Source organism: Artemia franciscana, chromosome 21 (genome assembly GCF_032884065.1).
Source record: "Artemia franciscana chromosome 21, ASM3288406v1, whole genome shotgun sequence".
NCBI classification, from domain to species: Eukaryota; Metazoa; Arthropoda; class Branchiopoda; order Anostraca; family Artemiidae; genus Artemia; species Artemia franciscana.
In genome coordinates this window covers 33,622,509-33,646,853 of record NC_088883.1, presented here as the reverse complement: position 1 = coordinate 33,646,853, position 24,345 = coordinate 33,622,509, and the positions used below count along the sequence as shown (strand labels likewise).

At 35.5% G+C, this 24,345-nt stretch overlaps 1 protein-coding gene and 1 long non-coding RNA gene across 5 annotated transcripts in view; one reads left to right on the top strand and one right to left on the bottom strand.

Annotated features, from left to right (window-relative positions):
- LOC136040961 (uncharacterized) overlaps positions 1-24,345 on the bottom strand; it is a 289,351-nt gene that overhangs the window by 24,663 nt on the left and 240,343 nt on the right. The gene's annotated exons all lie outside the window — the stretch shown is intronic.
- Positions 7,529-24,345, top strand: part of LOC136040958 (V-type proton ATPase subunit E-like) — a 98,275-nt gene continuing 81,458 nt past the window's right edge. For 2 of the 4 annotated variants that reach the window (XM_065725411.1, XM_065725414.1), the window contains exons 1-3: positions 7,529-7,647; positions 14,517-14,636; positions 21,360-21,478. The gene's annotated coding sequence lies outside the window, so the exon portion shown is untranslated. Of the gene's footprint in view, positions 7,648-14,516; positions 14,637-15,722; positions 15,782-21,359; positions 21,479-24,345 lie in introns of those variants that run through there. The other 2 variants (XM_065725413.1, XM_065725412.1) reach the window with 2 other exon arrangements.

Below are 24,345 nucleotides of genomic sequence, written 5' to 3'. Positions count from 1 at the left end.
TTCAGTTTTGATATGTTTTGACTCTCGCTGTCCAGGTGGATTTTCATCTAACTGCGTGGTTTTGCGTTCTTTAGCCGCAAGCCTGTTTTCTTGCTGTTCTTGTGATTCCTCGGCACGCTTTCTTTTCTTACTTTCTCTATTAGTCGCAAGCCTGTTTTCTTGCTGTTCTTGTGATTCCTCGGCACGCTTTCTTTGCTTACTTTCTCTATCAGCAGCAATTTTTTTGGCATAAACTCTTTGAGCAGCTTCCTCGGCTGTTGCCATTGTAGGTTCTTCAGTCATTCTACAATTAAACATTTTTCCGTGAACGAATGTCTTAAATACTTTTAATGACGTCATCGTCATAACAAACACGACGACAACTAACTTCACGACGTCAGTCGACAGACAAAAATGACGTCAATCGACACAAACACACACACACCCCGCGCGCGTAAGTTGTTACGCGCCTTATTAGTTACGCGCCATTGTAGTTGTGTCCCTATGTCCCACCTGTGAATATATATATATATATATATTTTTTCTACGTAAAACTTGCAAATATACAGCATTCTTTGCTGTCCCATTGTCTGTGCATATAAATAGATTGTCTGTGATTTCTCTTTGAGGGTCCCTGGCGTTATTTATATTCCTTGTGTCCCGGTGTCCCGGTCTGTATATACTCGTTTTTATATAGATAGATAGATAGATAGATACAATACAAATTAACTGCGTAAAATAGCAAACGTTCTGATTCAATTTTAGCATACATATCAACGACGTATTGGTGAAACAATTGACGGCATTTTAAAATATAATTTTCCTCATCCTGCCAAATCATTAGTCTATAGGAATAATAATGCATTGCACTGCATTTCTTATTCATTTCTTTGTTAGTGGCTGGATTAATCAATTTAATATTAAAGTGATAGCCGTCGGCTCCATCCCAAAAAATGATAGGATATTCTAGGGCATTGTAGCATCGATGAGTTTCAGCAATTCTTAACAACTGAGCGTTTCGCTTATGAAGAATAATATCTCAAGATAAAAACTGATCACCCACCATAACGATTGCCACTTCGTCGATAGTTGGAGCATTGTATCTACGCACATGTTGGCCAGGAGGCGTTTTGTCAGCGGAAATAACAATTTTATGCGTATCAGTAGGCATCAAACTGATGGCTGTTTTGAACAGACGCACCAAATTATTATTTTCGTGGAAAAAATGTTGCAATTGGGAAACGATTGTCCTTTCAACGTCGGGATAAATTTCGCAACGTGCATTCAATTCAGAATTTCTATCACTGATGAAGTACAATTGTAAAAATTTATGATTCTCGCCTGAGAATGGTAGAAGGGACCCTGCTCTATGATAAATTTGCCTTTTTACTTTGAAAATAGACATAAAGTGATCTGGATTTTCGAATTGGGCTCCAAACGACGTCATTTGGAAACATGAGTTATATTTTCTGATTTTTGAAAATTAAACACTTAGATTCTGACGTAGTTCCAGTAAGGAAAGTCTTCAATGGCTCTGGTGGTGCAGCCAATAGAGGAAGTTTAACTTTTCCTGAGGCGCAACACATTCCCATTGTTTCACCATTGAATTTCAAGGCCTTGCAATATGGACAAATTTTAGACATAGTCCCGATTTGAACACATCTACTCAAGCTATAATCATCGACTGGGCTGTACCTGAATGCCAGGCGATAACTTTCAGGTTGCTCTGATTCCTCGGCACGCTTTCTTTTCTTACTTTCTCTATCAGCAGCAAGCCTGATTTCTTGCTGTTCTTTTGATTCCTCGGCACGCCTTCTTTTTTCAATTTCTCTTTTAGCAGCAAGTCTGGTTTCAGGTTGCTCTGTTAGTTCCTCGGCACGCCTTCTTTTTTCAATTTCTCTTTTAGCAGCAGGTCTGGTTTCATGTTGCTCTGGTAGTTCCTCGGCATGCCTCCTTTTTTCACTTTCTCTTTTAGCAGCAAGTCTGGTTTCATATTGTTCTGGTAGTTCCTCGGCACGCCTTCTTTTTTCACTTTCTCTTTTAGCAGCAAGTCTGGTTTCGCATTGCTCTGGTAGTTCCTCGGCACGTTTTCTGTTCTTTCTTTCTCTATCAGCCTCAAGCCTGTTTTCTTGCTGTTCTTTTGATTCCTCGGCACGCTTTCTTTTCTTACTTTCTCTATTAGCAGAAAGTTGTTTGGCATAGACTCTTTGAGCATCTTCCTCGGCTGTTGCCATTGTAGGTTCATCAGTCATTTTACAGTTTTACAGTCATTTTACAGTCATTTTACATTTTTCCGTGAACGCATGTCTTAAATACCTTTAGTGACGTCACCGTCATAACAAAATGACGACAACTAACTTCATGACGTCAGTCGACACACAAACATGACGTCACCCGACAGACCCAGACACACCTACACAGACAACTTATTTTTATATATATACTAGCTGTTGGGGTGGCGCTTCGCGCCACCCCAACACCTAGTTGGTGGGGGCGCTTCGCGCCCCCCCAAGCCCCCCCGCGCGCGTAAGTCGTTACGCGCCATATTAGTTACGCGCCATTGTAGTTGTGTCCCTATGTCCCACCTGTGAATATAGATAGATATATTATATATATGTTTTTAACTACATAAAACTTGCGAATATACAACATTCTTTGCTGTCCCATTGTCTGTGCATATAAATAGATTGTCAGGTTTACCGACTCTTGAACATGCAACATATAATGGTCCATGGGAAAACAATCGGTATTCAGATCTATACCTCATGATTCTAATGATTGCCCTTGAGCTTTGTTGATGGTGATTGCTAATCGACCATTCCCTGTCCCGGTGTCCTGATCGTCATTTATATCCCCCTGTGCCCCCCGGCGTCCCTGTTGTAGTTGTGTCCCTGTGTCCCGGTCGTCATTTATATTTTTTACTTATGTCCTGGTCATTATGGCTTATGTATGGTCATTTATATTCCCTGTGTCCCGGTCGTCATTTGTATCCCGGTGTCCCGGTCTGTATATACATTCGTTTTTTAGTTTTGTTTTTCTCCTTTATTTTTTTCCTTTTTTCTTTTTTTTCTTTTTTAGTTTATTTAGATTTTTAGATTTTTAGTTTTTTTATTAGTTTTTGTTTTTTTTTTCTTTTTAGTTTTTTCGTAGTTTTTACCTTCTTTTTAGTTTTTTTAGTTTTTTTTTTTACTTATGTCCTGGTCGTCATTTATACTCCCTGTGTCCCGGTGCTTTGTTGATTGCTAATCGAACATTCCTTTTGTCCCGGTCGCTTTCTCTTTGAGTGTCGTCGTTTATTTTTTTCTTTTTTAGTTCTTACCTTTTTTTAGTTTTTTTTAGTTTTTTAGATGAAATTTTTTTTAGTTTTTTCCTTTTTTTCTTTTTAGTTTTTTATTGGTTTTTACCTTTTTTTTAGCTTTTTTAGCTTTTTTTCGTTTTTTCTTTTTACTTTTTTTTTAGTTTTTATCTTTTTTATTTTTTTTTATTTTTATTCTTAATTTTATTAGTTTTCTTTTTCTCTTCTATTTTTCAGTTTTTTCCTTTTTTTAGTTTTTTTTTTTAGTTTTTAGTTTTTTTATTTTTACCTTTTTTTAGTTTTTTTTAGTTTTTTAGCTTTTTTATTTTTTTTTATTAGTTTTTAGTTTTTTTTTGTAGTTTTTGCCTTTTTTTAGTTTTTCGGTTTTTTGTTTAGTTTTTAGTTTTTTACCTTTTTTAGCCTAACCAGGATTTGAACCTGGGACCTTCATTCTCCGTTCTGACACCCTCTCTCACCGAGTGACTACTCCAGCATGTTCATTTTGGTGTTTTAAATGGTATATTTTTAACCAAATTAATGTGTTTTACAATATACTAAGCATCGTCATAACAAAAATGATGGCAACTAATTTCATGACGTCAGCCGAAACATGACGTCACCTGATCCACAGATCCACAGATCCACACACAGACAACTTATTTTTATATATATATATATATATATATATATATATATATATATATATATATATATATATATATATATATATATATATATATATATATATATATATAGCGGCTCAAAGAAACAATGCCAAAAGGCTCGGATAAAGAGACAGTAACAAAAGAAAGCGTGCCGAGGACTCACAAGAACAATGTGAACACAGGATTGCGTCTCAAAGAGAAATTACCAAAAAAATCGTGCAAAGGAATCACAATAGCAACAAGAAAACAGGCTGTGGCTCAAAGAGAAATTACTAAAAGAAAGTGTGCCGAGGAATCACAAGAGCACCGTGAAAACAGGCTTGAGGCTCAAAGAGAAATTTACCGAAAAAAATCATGCCGAGGAATCACAAGAACAACGTGAAAACAGGCTTGCGGCTCAAAGAGATAATGCCAAAAGAAAGCATGCCGAGGAATCAGGTACAGCCCAGCCGATGATTATAGCTTGAGTAGATGTGTTGCACCTTAGGAAAAGTTAAACTTCCTCAACTGGCTGCACCACCAGAGCCATTGAAGACTTTGCTTATAGGAACTACGTCACAACTACAACGGGGACACCAGGGGGGCACAGGGGGGATACATAAATGACGAATGGGACGCAGAGAATTTTCGATGAGGAATCACCATCAACAAACCTCAAGGGCAATCATTAGAAAAATGCGGTATAGATCTGAATTCGTATTGATTTTCCCATGGACAAATATATGTTGCATGTTCAAGAGTCGGTAAACCTGACATTCTATTTATATGCACAGACAATAGGACAGCGAAGAATGTTGTATATTCGCAAGTTTTACGTAGTTAAAAACATATATAAATCTATCTATATTCACAGGTGGGAAACAGGGACACAAGTACAATGGCGCGTAACTAATATTGCACGTAACGACTTACACGTGCGGGGGGGGGGAAGAGTCCCCACCAACTAGTTACTAATATAAAATGGTTAAAATAATGAATGTATCATAAAATGGTGTATAATGAAAGTTGAACGGATGAAATATGAATTTCATTCGTTCTCTTATGTGTCTTTAAAGTTTTTGTTGTACTCCTCTCCATGATATATACCCCCCCCCCAAAAAAAAAGAAGAAGAAAAAACAACAACAAAATGCAAATGTCCTGGCTATGTTCTTGGGGATTATATATCCATATTTACCTCCGTCCTCCCCTCGTCATTGCCTTAAAACTAATTCTGTTTTTCTAAAGGCTCAATGAGAGCTTAGATGTTTTGGCATTAAAATGCAACCTTTGATGTATATCCATCCCTCCCAAAGTACAAAACAATTAGGGAACCCATTTATTCCTTGAAATCTAGACCTTTTAATTTTCAACCAAATGAGCCTCCTTTGAAGGTTAACATCAATCCCTTCGAAAATACCCCCCGGAAAGCCTTTTTATATGATGTTTGGACTATTTTGAATAAAATGGCTATTTCAAAATGTCTTTTAGTTGCATTTCGAAAAAAACAATTATGAATTGGGGGGGGGTAGCTGCCCACGATCTCTTTTGACTCTTAAAAAGGGCTCTGAGGGGGGGGGGGTCATCCTCAAAGATAATTTCCGGACGTTTCAACTACGCTGAACAAAATTGCTGTCTCAAAGATTTTGGTCGGAGGTGTTTAGGCAAATGATGGTTGCGGGAGGGGGATCTATTTGCCCTTCAGTAACTTTCGACTATTAGAATGGGCACTAACCCTCTTAATTTTTAAACGATTGATCCATTCAACATTTCAACGTCAACTCCTTATATACGACGTGCCCAGAAAAAAAAAAAAAAACATCACCCCAATCCCAACATCGTTCTTTACTTATGCAGCGTTATTGCGCTGAATTGCTTATGATACTCTTTTTCATGGAAAAAGTTAACATTTCTTTGTTTCCTATTAGACTCCATCATGTTCCATTTTCCTATATACTCCACGGAGAAAGGGGGTGTTTTCCGGAGAGGTATTTTTCCCGGGGAGTAAAAACTGGCCACCGCTATTAAGAGCCACGCAGATATTTTTTTACGGGGGATTTTTATGAAGGGGAGGGGGAGATTGTCTAGGATATGTTCAGTGGAAGAAAATTTTTGGGAAGAATTACCTAGATTTCTTCAGCCAAATTCTTTTTTTTTTGCCTTTTTTTTCTTCTTTGGGCGTGCATCTCTACATGTGGAGAGAAGGTTGAAGTTGAATTGTCCCGAGGAGATTTTCAGAAGGAAAAAAGTTCTATGGCAGGATTTTCCCTTTGGAAGCGTTTTTAATATACGTTTCGATGGTATAAGTTTTCTCAGGAGTAATTCCATAAAACCAAAGGTCCTACAAGATCGGGAGGAGACTCATGGAACGAACATTTTAAGCACCTCTTTAAGCCACCACCCACTACTAGGACTACTACTCCCCCCGTCCACACTAGGACAAATAATAAAGTTGTAACCTGAAAGTATACGTGAAAACTAAGAGAGTCCCAAAGACTCATTTAGTTTTTAATTATAGAGGGATTGAGGGTTAGATAATTAGGCAATTGAAACGTAATCCTTTTGGTATCTTAAATTACTCCATGCATAGTTATCTACGAGCCCTTGACATACACCTTGTCAGAAAATTATCTAAATCGTAATACATCAAGTCGTAGTCAACCCAATTCTGTTAATAAGATTCAATGTGGAATTCACACTCCTAAGTAACAGGAAATAGCTTTGTGTCCAAAGATAAAGGTATTTTAAACAAGATATGGACGTAATCGAATGAAAAACACTGGCATCAGAGGACAGTTTCTTATGTAATATAAAAGGCAATATCTTTTTTACAAATACATATTACAACGATTTACCAATCCCTGATCATTATTGGATTTATAGGCTTATAGTTAAATCTTCTTCGAAATTTTCTTTTAGATAATCAAGCTGTTTCAAACTATATGCCATTCATATTTTCATTTATCTCTATGATTTTGAAATAGAGCTTTTTAGAAGAGTCGATGTGACAGTTTATTTTTTATTATCTTTATTAAATCCACAAAAACCCACAGAGTTGGGTAGTATAAGCAAATATTGTAGATACGAGATTCATATAATTGGACTGGATCTGCTCTCTCCGGGGGAATTAGGGGGGTCAAGTGCTTTGGCTAGTTCGGTGCTTCTGGACTGGCTAGGACGATGAAAACTGGTAAGTATGTCAGGGACCTGCACAAATTGACTTGATAAAGTAGTTTTCCCTGATTTCATCATCTGGGGGGCTGAAGGAAGGGAAACAACTAGAAAAAAACAAGGCATTTTTAACTTACGAGTGGTTGATCAGATCTTAATGAATTTTAATATTTAGAAGGACCTCGTGTCTCAGAGATCTTATTTTCCCGACCGACAGCAAGCCTCTGATTTTCCTTTTTAAATCTATCTATTGAATCTTAGGATTTTGCTAGAGCTCATGCGATATTAGCTCTTGGCTCTTCTGACCTCGTCACAAGTGCCAAATGAGCTCTTAGCTCTTGTTGGATCAGCAAAGAAAATTTTTCTCAACTATCTCCTTTGCTCGCTCCCCCCCCCTCACGTGGTTGAATTTGGGAAGATATTATTTCTAATTTATTCTAGTCTGGTTCATGATACGCCTGCCAACTTTCAACGTCCTAGTTTATCTGGAAGAGCCCGAACTAGCGAAAGCGAAGCCGACAGACAGATCGACAGAAATTGCGAACGCTATGTGTCACTTGGTAAGTACCAATTGCCATGAAAAGACCTATAATTTGAGTTCAATATGCGTTCCTTGCTTTTATTTATGACCCGCTGGACACCAAAATTTAAAAACACAGTTAAAATAGTAGGGAAGTAAATTTTATAAATCTATAATTTTTAATCCGGTCAATGAATTTTTAATATATTTTTTTTTCAATTTATACTACTTTAAATTTGTTCCAATTTTTAGATTTTTTACGGTCCAGACCATTTACAAAAAAGCTACCAGGTTTCACTTATGTTTTTTGGGGGGTTTTCTGGTAATTAAATCAGAAGAAATAAACCGCTCAAATTTTTGATCCTTTTTCAAAGGTTCCTTGTCCACAAATTCATTTTGCTGATATGTCTGCTCATAGAGCAAGATCTCTTTTCATAGCATATAGGATAATTAATATTGCGTTGAATTTAGCGACTCGCCATAATAGAAACGATTAAGTATTCAAAAGGTAATTCCGATCGGAATTTTATAAACATACGTTTTAGTACAGTGGTGGATTCAGGCCCCCAAGATTCTTAAGTCACCCTTATTCCTTGTTTTTCTCTTTTTTAGAATAAATGTGTTGATTTGGTCAATTATTGGCACCTTTGTCCCATTGCCCCCCCCCTCCAATATTTTTCTAATCGGAGCCTTTTTCACAATAGACCCACCAGATTTTGTTGTAGATCCGCTCCTGTTTTACAACTTTGATTGGAAACATATTTTCCTAAGGCTTTTAGATTTTAGATTTAAAACGCATCTTTCACGCATCTAATGAGAATCCGAGAGTGTATATCTCCTTAAAAGCTTCCTAACTGTTTCTAGAACAGTCCTTTAGGCAAAAGTATCTGATTGGCTTTTCAGCCATTGAATTTTCAGCCATCACCATCGGAAGACTCGATCAATAAAACCTGAAAATTTGTTAAGGTCATTCGCGTAAAAAACAGTTCGTGGTAACGAACTGTAGTAATGAGCTACCCGGCTCAATAGCAACCAAAACTATAAAAAATTGAATTTTGATATTAATAGCTACATCAAAAGAATCGCATTTTAATTTTGATTTTAAATATATAAGTTTCATCAAGTTTAGTCTTACCCATCAAAAGTTAGGAGCCTGAGAAAATTTGCCTTATTTAAGAAAACAGGGGGAAACACCCCCTAAAAGTCGTGGGATCTTAACAAAAATGACACCATCAGATTCGGCGTATCAGAGAACCCTACTGTAGAAGTTTCAAGCTCCTATCTACAAAAATGTGGAATTTTGTATTTTTTGCCAGAAGACAAATCACGGGTGCGTGTTTATTTTTTTTATTTTTTTTTCCCAGGGGAAATCGTATCGACCAAGTGGTCGTATAATGTCGCAAGAGGGTTCATTCTAACGGAAATGAAAAGTTCTAGTGCCCTTTTTAAGTGACCAAAAAATTGGAGGGCATCTAGGCCCCCTCCCACGCTCATTTTTTTCCCAAAGTCAACGGATCAAAATTTTGAGATAGCCATTTTGTTCAGCATAGTCGAAAACCTAATAACTATGTCTTTGGGGATGACTTAATCCCCCACAGTCCTCTGAGGAGGGACTGCAAGTTACAAGCTATGACCATTTTTTACACATAGTAATGTTTATTAGGAAGTGTACAGACGTTTTCGGGGAGACTTTTTCGCATTGGGGTTGGAGTGGGTCGGGGGAGAAGGTTACGTGGGAGGATCTTTCCTTGGAGGAATCTGTCAAGGGGGAAGAAAAATTCAGTGAAAAGGGCGCAGGATTTTCTAGCATTACTATGAGAAAACAATGAAAAATAAACATGAAAACTTTTCAAATGAAAGGAAGGAGTAGCATTGAAACTTAAAACGAACAGAGATTATTACGCATATGAGGGGTTCTAATAACACTTTAGCATAAAGAGCGAGGTATTTAGGAGGAGATAAATACCTTGCTCTTTATGCTAAAGTATTTTTAGTAATTTCAACTATTTATTCTACGGCCTTTCTGATTCGGGGGTCATTCTTGAGGAATTGGGACAAAACTTACGATTTAGTGTAAAGAGCGAGGCATTAACGAGGGTACAAACCCCCTCGTATACATAATAAAAATATAAGGTTATGAAAGTTTGTTACGTAAGTTAATTCTTAAGTTACGTCTATTTTTATATATACCGAAAAATTGGAGGGCAACTAGGCCTCCTTCTCCACCCCTTATTTCTCAAAATCGTCTGATCGAAACTAAGAGACAGCCATTTAGCCAAAAAAGAATTAATATACAAATTTTATTTTATTAATTTATGTGCGGAGAGCCAAAACCAAACATGCATTAATTCAAAAACGTTCAGAAATTAAATTAAAAAAAAATAATTTTTTTAGCTGAAAGTAAGGAATGACATTAAAACTTAAAACGAACAGAAATTACTCCGTATATGAAATGGGTTGTCCCCTCTGCAATCCCTCGCTCTTTACGCTAAAGTTTGACTCTTTGCCACAATTCTAATTTTTAAAACAATTAAAAGCTTTAGCGTAAAGAGCGAGGGATTGCGGAGGGGACAACCCATTTCATATACGGAGTAATTTCTGTTCGTTTTAAGTTTTAATGTCACTCCTTACTTTCAGGTAAAAAAAATAGTTTTTTTTATTTAATTAACAACAGACAGGAAAAGATTCTTTGATGAAAAAATTACTCTGGCTTCATTGAAAGCTTTAATATGAATATGGCGAACAAATTTATATTGTTTTCTTTAGAGCTTCATAAAAAATTAATTAGTGGGAACACCTTTAATTTTTAAAAGTAGTAATAAAACTACTTTTAGAAGACGTAGAGAATTGTAAAGTAGCCTCTCGATTTGCCACACGATTCCAAAATTTTTGGCCGTGAAGTTTTTTTGTTATCAGTTTTATTTAAAATTGGCTATTTAAGATGTTCTTCCTTTACTATATAAAAGGGTTGTACTAATCATACAATTTTGGCTCCATAATTGTTACAAAGCAGATAACAGTTTGACTTTAAAAGTAAAGAAACACCGATTGTAGGCCTATAAAATGTAATAACATTATTTTTAAAAAGAATAATATTCTTAAAAACAAATTATTTTAAACATTATTGGCCTTTAAAAGTACAGAAACACTGATTGTAGGCCTATGAAATGTATGAACATTATTTTTAAAAAGAAAATTATCCTTAAAAACACATTATTTTAAATATTATTGGCCTTTAAAAGTAAAGAAACACTGATTGTAGGCCTATAAAATGTATGAATATTATTTTTAAAAAGAATATTATTCTTAAAAACACGTTATTTTAAACAGTATTGGCCTTTAAAAGTAAAGAAAAACTGATTGTAGACCCGTAAAATGTATGAACATTATTTTTAAAAAGAATATCATTCTTGAAAACACATTATTTAAACATTATTGGCCTTTAAAAGTAAAGAAACACTGAATGTAGGCCTATAGAATATATGAAAATTATTTTTAAAAAGAATATCATTCTTAAAAACACATTATTTAAAACATTATTGGCATTTAAAAGTAAAGAAACACCGATTGTAGACCTATAAAATATATGAACATTATTTTTTTAAATCTAAAGTTGTAGTCTATTCGTCCATTTTAGTTCCACGGCATCTTATTTTATTCCTAATAGTGCCGAATCTTAGAATAATTTGGTTTTCCCCCATTATCTCAGATAGTTGATTATTTATAGGCCCGTTCATAAATGACTAATTACCCCGGTTTGGAACCGGGGTAATCATACTTTGCTTTGCGGAGTAATGCATATACTATTAAATTAATGTCATTTAAAGTGATATGTTCCTGAAGGTACATAATAAACATTGGGCACCCTTGCCCTGAGGTCATAAATACAGGTTAGGGAGGAAGGAAGCCGAAACCCCTTAGGAGTATTTATAAAATTATTGAAACTACTTACATTTGTATATCATTCACAAATTCACAAATCATTCACAAATTATATGAAGGCTCAATGAGAGCTGGGATGTTTTGGCATTAAAATACACCCTTTGATGAATATTCATCCCTCCCTAAGTATAAAAGAATTAGGGAACCCTTTTATTCCTTAAAATCTAGACCTTTTAATTTTCAACCAAATGAACCTTCTTTAAACTTAAACATCAATCCCTTCCAAAATAATCTTAAATACCCACCGGGCGTAGCTTACAATCCTTGCCCTCAAGCTCTGGGTGTGTGTTCCAGCCCCAAAACATTTTATATGATATTTGGACTGTTTTGAACAAAATGGCTATCTCAAAATGTCTTTTAGTTGTATTTCGAAAAAAAAGATGTGTGCAAATTGGGGGGGGGGGAGGATAGCTGACCTGGATCTCTTTGACTCTTAAAAAGGACTGTAAGGGATGGGAGTCATCCTCAAAGACATAATTTCCAGACGTTTCAACTACGCTGAACAAAATTGGTATCTCAAGGTTTTAATTGAAGTCGTTTGGGGAAATGATGGTCGTGGGAGGGGAGATGTATTTTCCCTCCAGTCACTTTTGACTATTAGAATGGACACTAACCCTCTCAATTTTCAATTGAATGAGCCATTCAGTATTTCTACGACAACTCCTTATATACGACTTGCCTTGGTCTAAATAAAAAAATAATAAAAAAAATGATACATTATGCCAAGGCCAAAATCGTTCTTTACTAAGGCAGCGTTATTGCGATACACTGCCTATGACAGTCTCTTTAATGGATAAAGTTTACATCTTTTTTGTTTTTTTTTATTAGACTCCATCATGTTCCATTTTCTTATATACTCCATGGAAGGGGGGGGTGTTGTCTGATGGGTACTTTCCGCGAGGGGGTTCGGGTAAACACTGGCCACTACTATTAGGAACTATGCAGATGTTTTTTACGAGGGAGTCTTATGCAGGGGAGGGGGAGATTGCCTAGGGTATTTTCAGTGGGAAGAAAATTTTTGGGAAGAATTACCATGAATTCCTCTCCCGAATTCTTTTTTTTTGTCTTTCTTCCTCTTTACATACGGAGAGAATGTTAAAGCAGAATTGTCCCGACTTGTCCCGAGGAAAGTGTCAGCAGGAAAAAAGTTTAATGGCAGGATTATCCATTGGGAAGCGTTTTTAATATAAGTTTCAATGGTATAAGTTTTCTCAGGGGTAATTCCATCAAACCAAAGGTCCATAAGATCAAGAGAGGACTCATGGGAACAAAAATTTTAAGCACCTTTTTAAGCCACCACTAATGGGGCTACTACTCGTCCCCTTCCACACTAGGACAAATAATAAAGATGTAACCTGAAAGTATACGCGAAAACTAAGAAGAATTAGACAAGAAGTCCCAAAGACTCAATTAGATTTTATCAATAGGCGGATTGAGGGTTAGAAAATTAAGCAATTGAAACGTAATCCTTTTGGTATCTTAAATTACTCCATGTATAATAATCTACGACCCTTTGGCAAACACCTTGTGTATACATCAAGTCGTAGTTAACCCAATTCTGTTAATAAGATTCAATGTGGAATTCACACTCCTAAGTAACAGGAAATAATTTTGTGTCCAAAGATAAAGGTATTTAAAACAAGATATGGACGTAATCGAATGAAAAACAATGGCATCAGAGGACATTTTCTTATGTAATAAAAAAGACAGTATCTTTTTTACAAATACATATTACAATGATTTACCAATCCCTGATCATCATTGAGTTTATAGGCTGTAATATGGCCAAAAAAAAAAAAAAAGGTTTGTCGTGTCAATAGAGTTCGTTTTCGAAAAAAACTAAAAACTAAGTTTTTGAAGAAATTAGATGACATAAATTAAATCTACTTCGAAAGTTTCTTTTAGATAATCAAGCTGTTTCAAACTATATGCCATTCATATTTTCATTTATCTCTATGATCTTGAAAAAGAGCTTTTTAGAAAATAGAGCCGATGTGATAGTTTATTTTTTATTATCTCTATTATCTCTTAAATTGGAAGTATTGTAGAACCATAAATTGTAAGTAACTGAGAAACGAGATGCTTATCAAAAGTTTTCCGTTAATATTTGGCAAATAACACGAGCATTCTGTCCTTTCAATAGAATATTTTAAAAGGTGAGTCCCGGGGAGATTTTTACAAGAAAAGATCTATTTGGGGAATTGGTGAGAGGATTAATTATGAAAAATTAGGAAAAATGAGGTATTTTTAGCTTACAAAGGAGTGATCAAATATTAATGAAATTTCACATTTAGAAGAACCTCGTAACTCAGATCTTTATTTTAAATTCTAGCCTGATCAAGTGTCATTGGGGGGAGGGGAACTGGAAATCTTAGAAAACGGTTAGAGTGGAGAGATCAAAATGAAACTTGGTGGATAGAATAAGCAAATATCTTAGATACGTGATTGACTTAACCGGACTGGATCCGTTCTCTTTGGTTGAATTAGGAGGGGGGTCCAGTGCTTTGACGAGTTCGGTGCTTCTGGAGGGGCTAGGACGATGAAATTTGTTAGGCATCTTAGGGACATGCACAAATTGATTGTATAAAATCGTTTTCCCTGATTCGACCATCCGGGGGGGGCTGAAGGAAAAAACGAGGTATTTTTAACTTACGAGTGGTTGATCGGATCTTAATGAATTTTGATATTTAGAAGGACCTCGTGTCTCAGAGCTCTTATTTTAAATCCCGACTGACATTAAGTCTCTGATTTTCCTTTTAAATCTATCTATTGATTCTTAGATTTTTTTTTTTTAGAGCTCATGCCATATGAGCTCTTGGCTCTTGAATCTTCCGACTTCGTCACAAGTGCCATCTGAGCTCTTAGCTCTTGTTGTATCGGCAATTAAAATTATTCTCAACTATCTTATTTGATCACTCCCCCCCACTTGGTTGAATTGGGGAAGATATTACTCCTAATTTATTCTAGTCTGGTTCATGATACGCCTGCCAACTGCCATCGTCCTAGTTTATCTGGAAATGCCCAAACTACCAAAAGCGGGACCGACATACAGACCGACATAAATTGTGGAACGCTATACATCACTTGGTAAGTACCATTTGCCATAAAAAGGCCTATAATTTGAATTCAATACGTGTTCGTCGCTTTTATTTATCCCCCGCTGGATACCAAAATTTAAAAACACAAGAAATCGCAGGGATAGATCTAGAATTTATATAGATCTATAGATCTAGATAGATCTATAGATCTAGAATTTTTAATCCGGTCAATGCATTTTGAAGGTTGTTTTTTTTTTAATTTACTCTACTTTAAATCTGTTCCAATTTTTAGATTTTTTACGCTCCAGGCCTTTTTCAAAAAAAAACTACTAGGTGTCACTTAAGATTTTTTTTTTCTGTTTTCTGGTAATTAAATCAGAAGAAATATACCGGCCAAATTTTTAATCATTTTTCAAAGATTCCTTGTACACAAATTCATCTTGCCGACATGTCTGGTCATAGAGCAAGATCTCTTTTCATAGCATAGAATAATTAATTTTGCATTGAATTTAGCGACTTTCACCTTAAAATAAGCGATTAAGCATTCAAAAGGTAATTCCGATCGGAATATTATTTGAAAAACAAACAAAATAATGAGTATTTTGCTCTTAGTTCCCTCATAGCTCCAGGAATTAATACGTTTCGCTTGTCCATTTTGGAAAATAAATCGTAAGAACTAAATATTTCATCCCAATTTAGACATTAACATACGTTTTAGCAGAGTGGTGGATTCAGGAGATGGCAGGGGGCCCTGTGCCGCCAAGATTCTTAAGTTCCCCTCATTCCTAGTTTTTCTCTTTTTTCAACTCTTTTTTAGAATAAATTTGTTAATTTGGTCAATAATCGGCACCTTTCTCACTTCCCCTCCCCAATATTTTGCTCATCGTTGTCCTTTTCACAATGGACCCTCCAGATTTTGTTGTAGATCCGCCCCTGTTTTGGCACCTTTGAATGGAAACAAGTTCCCTAAGGCTTTTAGATTTTAGATGTTTACCTTTCACGTATCTAATGAGAATCCGAGAGCGCATATCAGCCTGAAAAATTCCTAACTGTTTCCACGATAGTTCTTTAGGCGAAAGTATCTGATTGGCTGGAATTGTCCCATCGAATTTTCAGCCATCATCATCTGAAGACTTTATCAGTGAGACTTTGAGGAAGACTAAGGCTGGACTATTATGATAAAACAATAAAATTGTGAGTGAAATTATTTAAATAATTTATAGAGACAATTCTAAAACCGAAAAAAAGGATATAAAAAAGTAGTTTAATGACTTGTCTTTGAATTTTTGAAAGTATCGGGAGACATTCGTATTATAAGGATAGACATACTTCAAATACTCGGTAAAATTCTTTGTTTGTCGACTGACGAAATTACAGACCGGGACACATGACGACCGGGAAACAGGGAATATGAATGATGAACGGGACACTCAAAGAGAAATTACAGACTGGGACACCGGGACACAATTAACGACCGGGACACAGGGAATATAAATGACGACCGGGACACAGGGACACAACTACAACGGTGACATCGGGGGGCAAAGGGGGGATATATAAATGACGACTGGGACACAGGGAATGTTCGATTAGCAATCACCATCAACAAAGCTCAAGGGCAATCATTAGAATAATGAGGTATAGATCTGAATACGGATTGTTTTCCCCATGGACAATTATATGTTGCATGTTCAAGAGTCGGTAAACCTAACAATCTATTTATATGCGCTGACAATGGGACAGCGAAGAATGTTGTATATTCGCAAGTTTTATGTAGTTAAAAACACACACACACACACATATATATATATATATATATATATATATATATATATATATATATATATATATATATATATATATATATATATATATATATATATATATATATATATATATATATTTAGATGCGCTGACAATGGGACGCGAAGAATGTTGTATATTCGCAAGTTTTATGTAGTTAAAAACACACACACACATATATATATATATATATATATATATATATATAATATATATATATATATATATATATATATATATATATATATATATATATATATATATATATATATATATATATATATATATATATATATATATATATATATATATATATATATATATATATTCAAAGGTGGGACACAGGGACACAGGGACCCAACTACAATGGCGCTTAACTAATATGGCGCGAAAAAAGCTAAAAAAAGAAAAAACCTAAAAAGAAAAAACCTTAAAAAAAAGCAAAAAAAAAACAAAAAGGTAAAAAACTAAAAAGAAAAAAAAGCTAAAAAAATAAAAATAAGCTGCAAAACTAAAAAAAAAAAACTAAAACAGAAAAACTAAAAAAGAAACTATATCTATATACATATAAATAAGTTGTTTGTAGGCATGTTTGCTTGTTTGTGGGTTAGCATATGACGTCATTATAAGTATATAAAGCTTTGTATATCACGTCATTATAAGATGGCACTACAGACCGGGACACCGGGACACAAATGGCGACCGGGACACAGGGAATATACAACTACAACGGGGACACCGGGGGGCACAGGGGGGATATATAAATGACGACGGGGACACAGGGAATGTTCGATTGATAATCACCATCAACAAAGCCCAAGGGCAATCATTAGAAAAATGTGGTATAGATCTGAATACGGATTGTTTTTCCCATGGACAATTATATGTTGCATGTTCAAGAGTCGGTAAACCTGACAATATATTTATGTGAACAGACAATGGGACAGCGAAGAATATTGTATATTCGCAAGTTTTACATAGTTAAAAACATATATATATCCTGTGAATATATCTATCTATAGTTACAGGTGGGTCACAGGAACACAATTACAATGGTGTGTAACTAATATGGGGCGTAACGACTTACGCGCGTGAGGGAAGTTGGGTGGGGGGGGCACGAAGTGCCCCCACCAGCTAGGTGTTGGTTTGGCGCGAAGCGCTGCATCAACAGCTAGCCTATTTATGTAAAAACAAGTTGTATGTTTGTTTGCTCTTACGCATATGACGTCATTATAAGTATATAAGGCTTTGTACATGCATCATTATAAGTATATAATGTTGCAATTCAAAGAGAAATTTCAGTATAAATCCTACAATGGCTGAAAAAACAGCCGAAGAATCAAATCGTGCGAGAAATTTTAGCATGAATCCTACAATGGCAGAAGAAACAGCCGAAGAAGCGGCTCAAAGAGATAATGCCAAAAGGCTTGCGGATAAAGAGAAAGTAACAAAAGAAATCGTGCCGAGGAATCACTAGATCAACGTGAGAACAGGCTTGCGGCTCAAAGAGAAATTACCAAAAGAAAGTGTGCCGAGGAATCACAAGAACAACGTGAAAACAGGCTTGCGGCTCAAAGAGATAATGCCAAAAGAAAGCGTGCCGAGGAATCAGGTACAGCCCAGTCGATGATTATAGCTTTAGTAGATGTGTTGCGCCTCAGGAAAAGTTAAACTTCCTCAACAGGCTGCACCACCAGAGCCATTGAAGACTTTGCTTACAGGAACTAGATCAGAATCTAACCGTTTTTTATTAAAAATCAGAAAATATACCTCATGTTTCGAAATGACGTCGTTTGGTGTGCCCAAATCGAAAATCAAGATCAACACACCGGGACACAGGGAATATAAATGACGACCGGGACACTCAAAGAGAAATTACAGACCGGGACACCGGGACACAAATGACGACCGTGACACCAGGACACAGGGACACAGGGAATATAAATAACGACGGGACACAACTACAACGGGGACGCCGGGGGGCACAGGGGGGGATATATAAATGACGAAAGGGACGCAGGGAATTTTCGATGAGCAATCACCATCAACAAAGCTCAAGGGCAATCATTAGAAAAATGCGGTATAGATCTGAATACGGATTGATTTTCCCATGGACAAATATATGTTGCATGTTCAAGAGTCGGTAAACCTGACATTCTGTTTATATGCACAGACAATAGGACAGCGAAGAATGTGCGAAGAAACGAAGAGTCCCCACCAACTAGTTACTAATGTAAAACGGTGAAAATAATGAATGTACCATAAAATGGTGTATAATGAAAGTCGAACGGATGAAATATCAATTTTATTCGTTTTCCAATGTGTCTTTAAATTTTTTGTTGTACTCCTCTCCATGATATATACCCCCCCCCTCCCAAAAAAAGAAAACAAAACAAGTGTCCTGGCTATGTTCTTGGGTATTATATATCAATCTTTACCTCCGTCCTCCCCTCGTCATTGCCTTAAAACTAATTCTGTTTTTCTAAAGGCTCAATGAGAGCTTAGATGTTTTGGCATTAAAATGCAACCTTTGATGTATATCCATCCCTCCCAAAGTACAAAACAATTAGGGAACCCATTTACTCCTTGAAATCTAGACCTTTTAATTTTCAACCAAATGAGCCTCCTTTGAAGGTTAACATCAATCCCTTCGAAAATGCCTCCCGGAAAGCCTTTTAATATGATTTTTGGACTATTTTAAATAAAATGGCTATTTCAAAATGTCTTAGTTGCATTTCGAAAAAAAATTTGTATGAATTGAGAGGGGGTAGCTGCTCACGATCTCTTTTGACTCTTAAAAAGGGCTCTGAGGGGGGGGGGTCATCCTCAAAGATAATTTCCAGACGTTTCAACTACGCTGAACAAAATTGCTATTTCAAGATTTTGGTCGGAGGTGTTTGGGCAAATGATGGGAGTGGGAGGGGTGGATCTATTTCCCCTTCAGTCACTTTCGACTTAGAATGGGTACTAACCCTCTTAATTTTCTATAGAATGAGCCATTCAACATTTCAACGTCAACTCCTTACATACGAAGTGACATGATCAAAAAAAGAAAAAAAAAATTAAAAATAAATCATCCCAATCCCAACATCGTTCTTTACTTATGCAGCGTTATTGCGCTGGACTGCTTATGATATTTTTTTCATGGAAAAAGTTGACATTTTTTTTATTCCTATTAGACTCCATCATGTTCCATTTTACTATATACTCCACGGAGAAACGGGGTGTTTTCCGGTGGGGTATTTTCCCCGGGGGGTAGGGGGTAAAAACTGGCCACCGCTATTAAGAACCATGAAGATATTTTTTTATGGGGGAGTTTTATGCAGAGGAGGGGGAGATTGTCTAGGATATTTTCAGTGGTCGAAAATTTTTGGGAAGAATTACCTAGAATTTCTCAGCCAAATTCTTTTTTTGACCTTTTTTTCTTCTTTGGGTGTACATCTCTACATGTGGAGAGAAGGTTGAAGTTGAATTGTCCCGAGGAGATTTTCAGCAGGAAAAAAGTTCTATGGCAGGATTTTCCCTTTGGAAGCGTTTTTAATATGCGTTTCGATGGTATAAGTTTTCTCAGGAGTAATTCCATCAAACCAAAGGTCCTACAAGATCGGAAGGAGACTCATGGAACAAAAATTTTAAACACCTTTTTAAGCCACCACTACTAGGACTACTACTCCCCCCTTCCGCACTAGGACAAATAATAAAGTTGTAACCTGAAAGTATACGTGAAAACTAAGAAGAATTAGACAACAAGTCTCAAAGACTCATTTGGTTTTCAATTGTAGGCGGATTGAGGGTTAGAAAATTAGGCAATTGAAACGTAATCCTTTTGGTATCATAAATTACTCCATATATAGTTATATACGAGCCCTTGACATACACCTTGTCAGAAAATTATCTAAATCGTAATACATCAAGTCGTAGTCAACCCAATTCTGTTAATAAGATTCTATGTGGAATTCACACTCCTAAGTAACAGGAAATAATTTTGTGTCCAAAGATAAAGGTATTTAAAACAAGATATGGACGTAATCGAATGAAAAACAATGGCATCAGAGGACAGTTTCTTATGTAATAAAAAGGCAATATCTTTTTTAAAATACATATTACAACAATTTACCAATCCCTGATCATTATTGGATTTATAGGCTGTAATATGGCCAAAAAAAAAAAGTTTGTCGTGTCAGTAGAGTTCGTTTTCGAAAAAAAACTAAAAACAAGTTTTTGAAGAAATTAGACGACATAAGTTAAATCTTCTTCGAAATTTTCTTTTAGATAATCAAGCTGTTTCAAACTATATGCCATTCATATTTTCATTTATCTCTATGATCTTGAAATAGAGCTTTTTAGAAGAGTCGATGTGACAGTTTATTTTTTATTATCTCTATCAAATCCACAAAAACCCACAGAGGTAGGTAGAATAAGCAAATATCGTAGATACGAGATTCATATAACTGGACTGGATCTGCTCTCTTCGGGGGAATTAGGGGGGGGGGGGGTCATGTGCTTTGGCGAGTTCGGTGCTTCTGGACTGGCTAGGACGATGAAAACTGGTAAGCATGTCAGGGACCTGCACAAATTGACTTGATAAAGTCGTTTCCCTGATCTGACCATCTGGGGGGCTGAAAGAAGAGAAAAAACTAGAAAAAACGAAGTATTTTTAACTTACGAGTGGTTGATCGGATCTTAACGAATTTTAATATTTAGAAGGACCTCGTATCTCAAAGATCTTATTTTCTCGACCGACATCAAGCCTCTGATTTTCCTTTTTAAATCTATCTATTGAATCTTAGAATTTTGCTAGAGCTCATGCCATATAAGCTCTTGGCTCTTCTGACCTCGTCACAAGTGCCAAATGAGCTCTTAGCTCTTGTTGGATCAGCAAAGAAAATTCTTCTCAACTATCTCCTTTGCTCGCTCCCCCCCCTCACGTGGTTGAATTAGGGAAGATACTATTTCTAATTTATTCTAGTCTGGATCATGATACGGCTGCCAACTTTCAACGTCCTAGTTTATCTGGAAGTGCCCGAACTAGCGAAAGCAAAGCCGACAGACAGATCGACAGAAATTGCGAACGCTATGTATCACTTGGTAAGTACCAATTGCCATAAAAAGACCTATAATTTGAGTTCAATATGTATTCGTTGCTTTTATTTATGCCCCGCTGGACACCAAAATTTAAAAACACAATAAAAATTGTAGGGAAGTAAATTTTATAAATCTAGAATTTTTAATTCGGTCAATGAGTTTTTAATATTTTTTTTAAATTTATATCACTTTAAATTTGTTCCAATTTTTAGATTTTTTACGTTCCAGACAATTTACAAAAAAAGCTACCAGGTGTCACTCATGATTTTTTTTTTTTTTTTTGGTTTTCTGGTAACTAAATCAGAAGAAATAAACCGGTCAAATTTTTGATCCTTTTTCAAAGGTTCCTTGTACACAAATTCATTTTGCTGATATGTCTGCTCATAGAGCAAGATCTTTTTTCATAGCATATAGGATAATTAATATTGCATTGAATTTAGCGACTCACCATAATAGCAGCGATTAAGTATTTAAAAGGTAATTCCGATCGGAATTTTATAAACATACGTTTTAGTACAGTGGTGGATTCAGGCCCCCAAGATTCTTAAATCACCCTCATTCCTTGTTTTTCTCTTTTTTAGAATAAATTTGTTGATTTGGTCAATTATTGGCACTTTTGTCCCATTGCCCCCCCCCCCCAATATTTTTCTCATCGGTGCCTTTTTCACAATAGGCCCTCCAGATTTTTTTGTAGATCCGCTCCTGTTTTACAACTTTGATTGTAAACATATTTTCCTAAGGCTTTTAGATTTTAGATGTTTACCTTTCACGGATCTAATGAGAATCCGAGAGTGCGTATCCCCTTGTTTCCCCTTTCTCCTTTTCTAACTGTTTCCACGTTAGTTCTTTAGTCGGAAATGTCTGATTGGCTGGAATTGTTCCATTGAATTTTCAGCCATTACCATCTGAAGACTCGAACAATAAAACTTGAAAATTTGTTAAGGTCATTCTCCCAGGTTTATGCGTATTAACAACAGACAGGAAAAGATTATTTGATGAAAAAATTACTGTGGCTTCATTGAAAGCTTTAACATGAATAGGGCGAAAAAATTTGCATTTTTTTCTGTAGAGCTTCATAAAAAAATTTATTAGTGGGAACACCTTTAATTTTTAAAAGTAGTACTAAAACTAATTTTAGAAGACGTAGAGAATTGTAAAGTAGCCTCTCGATTTGCCACAAGATTCCAAAATTTTTGGCCGTGAATTCATTTTGTTATTAGTTTTCTTTAAAATTGCCTATTTAAAATATTCTTCCTTTACTATCAAAAAGGGTTGTACTAATCATACAGCTTTGACTAATCATACAATTTTGGCTACATAGTTGTTACAAAGCAGATAAGTTTGGCTTTAAAAGTAAAGAAACACCGATTGTAGGCCTATAAAATTAAATAACATTATTTTTAAAAAGAACAATATTCTTAAAAACACATTATTTTAAACATTATTGGCCTTTAAAAGTACAGAAACACTGATTATAGGCCTATAAAATGTATGAACATTATTTTTAAAAAGAATATTATTCTTAAATACACATTATTTTTAATATTATTGGCCTTTAAAAGTAAACAAACACTGATTGTATTCCTATAAAAAGTATGAACATTATTTTTAAAAAGAATATCATTCTTAAAAACACATTAATTTTAAACATTATTGGCCTTTAAAAGTAAAGAAACGCTGATTGTAGGCCTATAAAATGTATGAATATTGTTTTTAAAAAGAATATCATTCTTATAAACATATTATTTTAAACATTATTGGCCTTTAAAAGTAAAGAAACACCGATTGTAGGCCTATAAAATGTATGAACATTATTTTTTTTTTAGTCTAAAGTTATAGTCTATTCGTCCATTTTAGTTCCACAGCATCTTATTTTATTCCTAATAGTGCCGAATCTTAGAATAATTTGGTTTTCCCCCATTGATTTTTCCCCCATTGATTTTTCCCCATAGTTGATTACATATAGGTCCGTTCATAAATGACTGATTATCCCGGTTTGGAACCGGGGTAATCATACTTTGCTTTGCGGAGTAATGCATATACTATTAAATTACTGTCATTTAAAGTGACATGTTCCTGAAGGTACATAATAAACATTGGACACCCTTGCTCTAGGGTCATAAATACAGGTAAAGGAGGAAGGAAATCCCTTAGGAGTATTTAATAAATTATTGAAACTACTTATATTTATATACCATTGACAAAAAGAATAGTTCTCAATGTAATTAGGGTTTATATCAACATGGTTTGGATTTCAACAGAACGCTGAAATTTCTCAAATAGAACTTACTCGCTTATATTTATATGCTATCCACCAACCCTAATAGTTAACCTATAATAGTCTACTATTCAGTCAACCCTAATAGGATAAGGTTGACAGCACTGCTACTAATACATAATGACTCCTAAACAATCTAAACTATTCGCATGTCAATGCTCTTCACATGTCAATGGAAAATTCACTTTCAATATTCACTTTCAGTGTAGGGCCAAGTAATTTTCTCACACCCACTGTCTTCTGGCTCCAAAGTCTGTTTCATTCTGCGATTTGCTGCAGCCCGGACTAAGGCAGGCTCTCAAGTGGCATGTTTCTAATCAACCGCGAGTCTAATATCTCCGGAAGTAAACATTCGCTCCAATACTACTGAAGCTTTGGTAATATGGACAAAAAATACTCTTTTGATCTTGGAATTGTTAAAATTTCCACATTGCGCTCATGGTGATATACCACCAAGTGACATTCTTCTTGATTGGTGATTTCTAGCTGACCTGGAATTTGAGCATTTTATTTGTGATTTTTCTTTAACTCCAATTTTGAATTGTGTGACCATAGGAAATAGTTCTTTACCAATCCTTTTTGGGGTGCCACT